The 8377-nt window shown below is 47.1% G+C and overlaps 1 non-coding gene and 1 pseudogene across 1 annotated transcript; both read left to right on the forward strand.

Moving 5' to 3' along the window:
* Positions 1-2969: 2969 nt before the first annotated feature.
* Positions 2970-4715, forward strand: LOC148803150 (18S ribosomal RNA; annotated as a pseudogene).
* A 238-nt stretch (positions 4716-4953) lies between these two features.
* On the forward strand, positions 4954-5109 carry LOC148803151 (5.8S ribosomal RNA). The gene has a single exon (XR_016081636.1). It is a non-coding gene; the product is annotated as a 5.8S ribosomal RNA (ribosomal RNA).
* The last annotated feature ends 3268 nt before the right edge of the window (positions 5110-8377 follow it).

Raw genomic sequence — 8377 nt, forward strand, 5'->3', positions numbered from 1 at the left:
CTGCGATCTCCAGGTTTGAACAGTCCATTAAATCAAAATAAATAAAGAACAATTCCAAATAAATTTTGGATTTAATAGAAATTAATTTCAGATCAATCGCCCTTAACAAGAAACAGTTTCTTGGAAAAAAAGAGAAAACAATCTGCGCAAATCATGAAAGAACACCTTCTATCCATCTGCGCAGGGTCAGATCTGATTTTCTTTTGGTTCAAGATTCGAACCTGTGGCTCTGATACCACTGAAAGAATGGTAGGATCCATCTAATGGACACCATAAAGGTTGCGGAATGGGTGGGGCGAATTTCAAAAATTTCCTACCTTCTCCCAACTGGGGAATCATATTCCCTGAATTTAGAATACAATATTCAAGGATCTACTTGAACCCTAATCAAACCAGATCTGTACCAAAAGATAAATGGGAGGATTATACCTGATCCGGAGAAGCAGTATCTCCCAAAGTTGGTGTTCACGCCCAAAGAATGCTCCAAGATCTGTCCCTGCTGAAGATGACACAACTGTGGATGGAACAGAACCAGCAGGGTGCGTCCTACACACTGGATCCTTCACAAGAATCCCCTGGATGTACTAAACACTGAATTCTTTCAGTCTTTCTTGCAAGACTGATGTCAAGAACTGGTTTCTTGACTTTCTTTTCTGCAAAGATCAAATCTTGCAACAATGCAGATGGCGGCGGCAGGAGGAGATTTCCAGAAACGAAAAGGCTGAACTGTTTTCTTTTCTGGAGAGAAAGAGATCTAATCTCAATTCGTAGGAACCTTTCTTGCTTACCAGAACCTCTTGGATCGAAATCTGATTTCCCTCTCTTGGTTCATTCGAAAATCTCCTCTCTTTTCTTCTTGATTAAGAAATCTCCTAATTAGGAGTTATCCCAATCCAAATCAGTATTTGGATAGGGGATAATCTTAATCCCTTTCCCAGATAGAGTTAGCTTACTCCTGATCTTATCAGGAGGTTACCAGATTCAAATCTGATTTGAATTTGGTCTCTAAGAGTGGATAAGGCTAAGAGCCCAATCCTTTTTGCTAACTTCAATCTCAAATTCGCCCCATTGATGGGTGATCATATCAGCCCACTTCGAAATGGGCTTTTGGCCCATTAAGTATTCAGTGTTTAATTAGTTTCCAATCTGCTGCCCAGTTGGGCTTCTTTGTATGACGTGGGACCCAAGCATTGATCTACACACCAGCCACATGGGTTCGGCCCAGCCTTTAATACAAGGCCCAGCCGAATTCACTGAAAATCTCAATGAACCCCTTGAGTCCATCGTATGAACCCTATGGGCCCAACACTTACATTAAGTGGTCCCTGGGCCAAGCCATCTTATAAAAACCCAGGGACTGTGGGCAGGTGCAAGATTAGCCCATCAGGTATTATCCTAAATGGTCTTACACTTAACCTCTCAGCCCTTAATGATCAAGCACTGCCCGACAAGAGAGGACCTCTCCCTCGGCTGCAAGGAACAGTGCCGCACTCTCCTCTCACATGGATCCCGGGAATTAAAACCATTTGCAAACATTTTGAAACCGTACATATATATGTAAATATATTAATTTTGCAAAAACAAAATTCCAACGATTGAAATCAACTGCCGGCAGTTTGGTTTCCATCAAAGAGAGTGCATTCCCGATCATTACCCTTTGTCCGACAAAGTGGCTGATTCTGTCACTATGACCACCCACTCAGATGAATTCTCAAACTGCCCCAACATACCCAGGTTTTGATCCCCACTAAGGATCTCACTGATTGGCATATCAAAGGCAGCCTGATCCAGCACCTAGTGAAGTGTCATAATCGAGTCTAGGGGTCAGGTGTAACTTTTCAGTTTTGCCCATCTATCTCCAAGGTCCAGGGCAAGACTGGAAATCTGGTCCGGTTCAAGGATTCAAGTAATCCCATGCTGTATGTGCCTCGGGTCTTACCCTGATGGCTGAGACAGGCCATCCCAACACTTGGTGGCACACCAGTATCAGCCTTGGCAGGATAAATCTCCCCAGACTTATCCAACGGCTGTGAACATTTAAAACTAACATGAGTCTCTACAAATGTCCAGTTTTAGGGTTTTACACAGAATTAAACCAAACAACATGAATCAAACATGCACTTTATTTATTTCCACTAAATAACAAAAGTACATATTGAAGCTAAGGGCATACAAAACTGTCTAACAGTCCGGTGTGCCCCCGGCAAACCTTGAAAATCCAGAGGACCAAGTGCTGATCCCGCCCGGTCGTACTCATAACCGCATCGGGTCTCCAAGGTGAACAGCCTCTGGTCGATGGAACAATGTAGGCAAGGGAAGTTGGCAAAATTGATCCGTAAGCTCGAGAAAAGGATTGGCTCTGATGGCTGGGCACGGAGGTCCCAGTCCCGAACCCGCTCTTGCAGCATGCCGGCCGGGGGACGGACCGGCAACGGCCTAGTCGGGGGCCTTCCTCGGGCGTCGAACAACCGACTCAGAACTGGTACGGACAAGGGGGATCCGACTTTTTAATAAAAACAAAGCATTGTGATGGTCCCTGCGGATGCTAACGCAATGTGATTTCTTCCTAGTGCTCTGAATGTCAAAGTGAAGAAATTCGACCGAGCGCGGGTTAACGACGGGAGTAACTATGACTCTCTCAAGGTAGACAAAAGCCTCGTCATCTAATTAGTGACACGCATGAATGGATTAACGAGATTCCCATTGTCCCTGTCTACTATCCAGCGAAACCACAGTCAAGGGAACAGGCTTGGCAGAATCAGCGCGGAAAGAAGACCCTGTTGAGCTTGACTCTAGTCCGACTTTGTGAAATGACTTGAGAGGTGTAGGATAAGTGGAAGCCCTCGGGCAGAAGTGAAATACCACTACTTTTAATATTATTTTACTTATTCCGTTAGTCAGAGGCGGGGCATCGCCCCTCCTTTTGGACCCAAGGCTCGCCTCGGTGGGCCGATTCGGCCAGAAGACAATGTCTGGTGGGGAGTTTGGCTGGGGCAGCACATCTGTTAAAAGATAACGCAGGTGTCCTATGATGAGCTCATTGAGAACAGAAATCTTGTGTGGAACAAAAGGGTAAAAGCTCGTATGATTCTTATTTCCAGTACGAAGACAAACCGTGAATGCGTGGCCTATCAATCCTTTAGACCTTCAGAATTAGAAGCTAGAGGTGTCAGAAAAGTTTCCACAGGGATAATTGGCTTGTGGCAGCCAAGCGTTCATAGCGACATTGCTTTTTGATCCTTCGATGTCGGCTCACGCATAATTCAAATTTCTGCCCCATCAACTTTCGATGGTAGGATAGTGGCCTACAATGGTGGTGAAGGGTGACTGAGAATTACGGTTCGATTCCACAGAGGGAGCCTGAGAAACGACTACAACATCCAAGGAAGGCAGCAGGCGCGCAAATTACCCATTCCTGACACGGGGAGGTAGTGACAATAAATAACTATACCGGGCTCTACGAGTCTAGTAATTGGAATGTGTACAATCTAAATCCCTTAACGAGGATCCATTGGAGGGTGTTTGGTGCCAGCAGCCGCGGAAATTGCAGCTCCAATAGTGTATATTTAAGTTGTTGCAGTTAAAAAGCTCATAGTTGGACATTGGGTTGGGTTGACCGGTCCGCCTTGCGGTGTGTGCCGGTCGTCTTGTCCCTTCTGCCGGTGATGTGTTCCTGGCCTTAATTGGCCGGGTCGTGCCTCCGGTGCTGTTACTTTGAAGAAATTAGCATGCCCAAATCAAGCCTACGCTCTATTTACATTAGCATGGGATAACATCATAGGATTTCGGTCCTATTATGTTGGTCTTCGGGATCGGAGTAATGATTAATAGGAACAGTCGGGGGCATTCGTATTTCATAGTCAGAGGTTAAATTCTTGGATTTATGAAAGATGAACCACTGTGAAATCATTTGCCAAGGACGTTTTCATTAATGAAGAACAAAAGATGGGGGCTCGAAGACGATCAGATACCGTCCTAGTTTCAACCATAAACAATGCCGAGAATGGATCGGCAGATGTTGCTTTTTTGACTCTGCCAGCTCCTTATCAAAAATCAAAGTCTTTGGATTCCGGGGGGAGTATGGTCGCAAGGCTGAAACTTAAAGGAATTGATGGAAGGGCACCACCTGGAGTGGAGCCTGCGGCTTAATTTGACTCAACACGGGGAAACTTACCAGGTCTAGACATAGTAAGGATTCACAGACTGAGAGCTCTTTCTTGATTCTATGGGTGGTGGTGCATGGCCGTTTTTAGTTGGTGGAGCGATTTGTCTATTTAATTCCGTTAACAAACAAGATCTCAGCCTGCTAACTAGCTATGCAGAGGCACCGTCCGCGATCAGCTTCTTAGAGGGACTATGGTCGTCTTGGCCACGGAAGTTTGGGGCAATAACAGGTCTGTGATGCACTTAGATGTTTTGGGCCGTGTAATCATTGAAAATTTCATCGTGATGGGGATAGATCATTTCAATTGTTGGTCTTCAACGAGGAATTCCTAGTAAGCGCGAGTCATCATCTCGCGTTGACTACGTCTCTGCCCTTTGTACATACCGCCCGTCGCTCCTACCGATTGAATGGTCTGGTAAAGTGTTCGGATCGTGGCAACGTGAGCGGTTCGCCGCTCGCGACATCGCGACAAGTCCATTGAACCTTATCATTTAGAGGAAGGAGAATTCGTAACAAGGTTTCCGTAGGTGAACCAGCGGAAGGATCATTGTCGATGCCTATCCCACGGAAAGACCTGTGAGCATGTGATGCCCGCATGGGCCCACCAGGAGTGGTCTTGGGGTATGACCACCATGGCTATCTGTCGCTCGTTAGGGGTTGCGCTCGACACATTGTCTCGTGGCCTCCTTGCTAACAACGAACTCCGGGCGTGGATTGGACCAAGGAATCTCCATGGAAGGGTGCACAATCCCAACATTATTGGGTGTTTTGCCTCTGTATTCAAAAATGACTCTCGGCAACGGATATCTTGGCTCTCGCATCGATGAAGAACGAAGCGAAATGCGATACTTGGTGTGAGTTGCAGAATCTCGTGAACGATCGAGTCTTTGAAAGCAAGTTGCCCCCGAGGGCCCTGGGCCAAGGGCACGCTTGCCTAGGGGTCACGCATCTTTGCCCCTCCCTCCCTTACCCCATTAGGTGTTGGAGAGTTGGTGCAGATGTTGGCCTCCCATTCCGTTTTGGTGCGGTTGGGCCAAATAATGGCCCCCGACAACAAAGTGCCACGACGATTGGTGGTTCAATCTTAGGTGGTGGAATGCTGAACGTCGTGCACGTTGTGTTGTCATTGTGGTGTCGATTACGTGACCCGATGAGGGATCCGTTGTTGACGGAGCTTGCCTTGCGACCCCAGGTCAGGCGGAGCCACCCACTGAATTTAAGCATATCAATAAGCAAAGGAAAAGAAACTTACAAGGATTCCCCTAGTAAGGGCGAGCGAACCAGGATCAGTCCAACTTGAGAATCGGCCGACCTTCGTCGTCTGAATTGTAGTCTGTAGAAGCGTCCTTGGCAACGGACTGGGCCCAAGTCCCCAGGAAGGGGGCGCCGGAGAGGGTGAGAGCCCCGTCGTGCCAGGACCCTGTCGCACCACGAGGCACTGTCGGCGAGTCAGATTGTTTAGGAATGCAGCTCCAATTGGGCGGTAAATTCCGTCCAAGTTAAAATTCTGGCGAGAGGCCGATAGCGAACAAGTACCGCGAGGGAAAGATGAAAAGGACTTTGAAAAGAGAGTCAAAGAGTACTTGAAATTGTCGAGAGGTAAGCGGATGGGGGCCGGCGATGCTCCCAGTTGGATTGGAACGGAGAAAGTCTGTCCGCCACTCGGCTCATGGTGCGGACCAATGCGGATTGCGGCGGCGCCCCAAGCTCGGGTTGTCGCGTTATGCCCGTCGAGACGTCGTCGTCGCGATCGTGGTGTTAGACAGTTTTGTATGCCCTTAGCTTCAATCAGAATGATGTACTTTATGAGTTTATTGTAAATGAATAAAGATACATATTTGATTCATGTTCCCTTGGTATGTTTCTGTGTAATACCCTTAAACTGGACACTTAATGAGACTCGTGTTAGTTTAGAATGTTTACAGCCAGTGGGTCGGTTTGGGGAGACCTATCCTGACAAGGCTGACACTGTAGTGCCACCAAGTCGGTTGGGGTGGCTTGTCTTAGCTGCCAGGGTGAGACCCTAGGCACATACAGTGTAGTATTAATTGAATCTTTGAACTGGACCAGATTTCCAGTATTGCCCTGGACCTTGGAGACTGATGGGCAAAACTGGAAAGTTACACCCGACCCCTAGACTCGATTATGATACTGCAATAGGTGTCGGATTGGACTATCTTTGATGTACCAATCAGTGAGATCCTTAGCAGGGGTCAAAACCTGGGTATGTTGGGACAGTCCGAGAATTCATTTGAGTGGGTGATCGTAGTGACAAGATCAGCCCATTTGTCGGACAAAGGTAATGATCGGGGATGCACTCTCACTGATGGAAACCAAGACTGCCGGCAGCTGATTTCAACCGTTGAGATTTGTTTTGCAAAATATATTTTATATAAGATATAAAAGTATATATATATGGTTTCTAAATTGTTTGCAAGAAGGTTTTAATTCTCGGGATCCATGTGAGTGGAGAGTGCAACACTGTTCCTTGCAGCCGAGGGAGAGGTCATCTCTTGTCGGGCTGTGTATGATCATTATGGGCTGAGAGGTTAAGTGTAAGACCATTGAGGATAATACCTGATGGGCTAATCTTGCATCTGCCCACAGTCCCTGGGTGTTACAAGGTGGCTTGGCCTAGGGACCTCTTAGGGTAAGTAATGGGCCTGTAGAGCCCATTTGATGGGTTTCAGGGGGTGCACTGTCTTTAACAGTGTATTCGGCCAGGCCTTGTAACAAAGGCTGGGCCGAACCCATGTGGCTGATGTGTAGATCAATGCTTGGGTCCCACGCCATACAAGGAAGCCCAACTGGGTAGCAGTTAAGAGGGTTAAGTGAGCACATAAGCTTAATGGGCCTAAAGCCCATTTCGAACTGGGCTGCTTATTTAGTTAATAAATGGGCGAAATCTGAAGTGGATCAGCTAATAGGATTGGGCTTAGACCCTATCCACTTAGAGAGTCCAAGATCTAAATGATATTTAGATCTGGAAACCTCCTAATCAGATTAGGAGATGGCTGATCTGATCTCCAGATAAGATAAGGATTATCCCTTATCACTTAAAGGGACTTCTAAACCAAATATGATTTGGATTAGCAACTCCTAATCTGATTAGGAGCTGATCCCTTTAAGACTATAAAAGAAGAAGGGGGCGGCAGCCTTTAGATATACAATACACACAGATCATCAGGTTTTCTTTAGTGCTGAAATCAAGAAGAGAGAATTCTGCTCCCTGCAAATACTCTCTTGCCGCCTCCCTGTTCTTGCCGCCCTGTTTGCCAGTTCGATCTCCACTTGTGGGAGAAATCAAGATTGGATCTTGACATCAGTCCTTTGAGAAAGGATTGAAAGGAAGCTGTGCTCACGTACCATCTTGCTGATTCTTGCGAAGGACAGAGTTCTTGGAGAAGAACACTGCTGATTCTGCTCCACCTGCACTACGCCATCTTCAGTGGGAGCAATCTTTGGATCCTTCCTTGGGTGTGAACACCTTCGTTGGGAGATATTACTTCTCCGTATCAGGTATAATCCTTCCCACTCCTTTTTGGTTCAGATCTGGTTCAGTTTATGGTTCAGAATTGATCCTTGAAAATATGATTTTCTAAATGGGGAATACGATTCCCAGTTGAAGGGAGAGAAAAATTTTTGAAATTCGCCCCTTATTCCGCAATCTTTTGGGCGTCAATAGGATGGATCTCTCATCCCTTCACATGGAAGGCAGCACGTGCCCTTAGGCATGCCTTGGTACCTGTGTGCTCCGTGCATCGGCCTATGAGCTCCCCGTTCGGCCCATCTTGAAACACGGACCAAGGAGTTTGACATGCGTGCGAGTCAACGGGTGAGTAAACCCGTATGGCGCAAGGAAGCTGACTTGCAGGATCCCCTTGTGGGTTGCATCGCCGACCGACCTAGATCCTTTCAGAAGGGTTCGAGTGAGAGCATGCCTGTGACGACCCAAAAGATGGTGAACTATGCCTGAGTGGGGAGAAGCCAGAAGAAACTCTGGTGGAGGCCCGCAGCGATACTGACGTGAAAATCGTTCGTCTGACTTGGGTATAGGGGCCAAAGACTAATCGAACCATCTCAGCCTGCTAACTAGCTATGCAGGGGCACCGTCCACGATCAGCTTCTTAGAGGGACTATGGTCGTCTTGGCCACGGAAGTTTGGGGCAATAACAGGTCTGTGATGCCCTTAGATGTTCTGGGCCGTGTAAT

The sequence above is a fragment of the Nelumbo nucifera genome, chromosome 1, assembly GCF_055504915.1.
Source record: "Nelumbo nucifera cultivar China Antique chromosome 1, China Antique-T2T, whole genome shotgun sequence".
Taxonomy (NCBI): Eukaryota; Viridiplantae; Streptophyta; class Magnoliopsida; order Proteales; family Nelumbonaceae; genus Nelumbo; species Nelumbo nucifera.